General features: G+C 40.4%; 1 non-coding gene across 1 annotated transcript; it reads left to right on the forward strand.

Annotated features, from left to right (window-relative positions):
• Positions 1–819: 819 nt before the first annotated feature.
• On the forward strand, positions 820–944 carry LOC119237364 (U11 spliceosomal RNA). The gene has a single exon (XR_005123300.1). It is a non-coding gene; the product is annotated as a U11 spliceosomal RNA (small nuclear RNA).
• The last annotated feature ends 215 nt before the right edge of the window (positions 945–1,159 follow it).

A 1,159-nucleotide genomic window follows, 5' to 3' on the forward strand; every position in this document is an offset into this window, starting at 1 on the left:
AGCAGTGTATTTCAGTGCATCTGCCTGTTCTGCTCCCCACTCTGTCTCTGGTGGGTCCTCTCATGCCCCACATCTCTGGCCTGTACCCCAGCTCTTGTAAGCATGAATAAATAAATCCTTAAAAAAAATAGAGGATATTGAGAAAGTTAACTAGCCAGGTATTTAGGAAGAGAGTTTTTCATGCAGATGGGGAAACTATGGAAAAAGGCACTTGGGTCAGAGTATCCTCTCTGGTTTGAGAAATGATGGGCAAGTCAGTGTGGTTATATTGGAGCATATGACAAAGTTTTGCCAGCCATTATAAATTTTGGCTTCTACTCTGAGTGAAATGGAAAGTCAAGGCAGATTTTGAGCAGAATGACGTGACTGATTTCTATTTTACGAGGGTCACTCTGGCTTCTGTACAGAAAATAGAGTTATGGTGAGTGAAGACAAAAATCAAAACAACTTAATCAGAGGCTTTTTCGGTAATCTAGACACAAGATGGGGTCTAAGACCAGGGTAATAGTATAGGAACCATGAGAAATTAAAAAAGCCTGCATTTATTTTTGAAGCAGGGTTGACAGGCTTACCTCACAGGGTAGAATGGCATATAAGAAGAAAAAGAAAATTCAAGGAAAATTCTTAGGCTTTTGATTTTGTAACTAGAAAGAGATGGTTGCAATCAACTAGAGAAAGTTGTTAATGATATAGGTTTGTCACATATTCTTTGTTGTAGGCATCCTCTAAAACACCGCCTAAAAATGCCTTTTTCTTTGTATTCATGCTCCTGCATTTGGGTGTCCCTGGGAGTATGAATTGCATTTAATATCTTCTTTTAAAAAGGGCTTCTGTGGTGAATGGGACAGGTAGGGCAGCTTGATTGTCCGTTTGCAGAATTGACATCAAAGGATTTCAGAAGCATAATTTTTTGGCACTTGGGCAGCTGGTGATCATTGGTCCCGAAAAAGAAATATCTTGCTTTGGCAAATATGCATAGTGACAGTAATGGGAAGTCAACTCCAAGTGAGGTTAAAGGAACACATGGCTTCTACCTTGGATTATTTCTCCATCTTGCTCTCTGACTCTCCAGCTCACTCACTGAGGGACAGTAGCCACCATAACCTCAGCTGCCCTATGGAGAGTTCAAGTGTTAAAAAATTAAGTGAGTCTCTGGCCA

This window comes from Talpa occidentalis, unplaced genomic scaffold (genome assembly GCF_014898055.3).
Source record: "Talpa occidentalis isolate TD23 unplaced genomic scaffold, MPIMG_talOcc4v2.1 talOcc4.9, whole genome shotgun sequence".
Taxonomy (NCBI): Eukaryota; Metazoa; Chordata; class Mammalia; order Eulipotyphla; family Talpidae; genus Talpa; species Talpa occidentalis.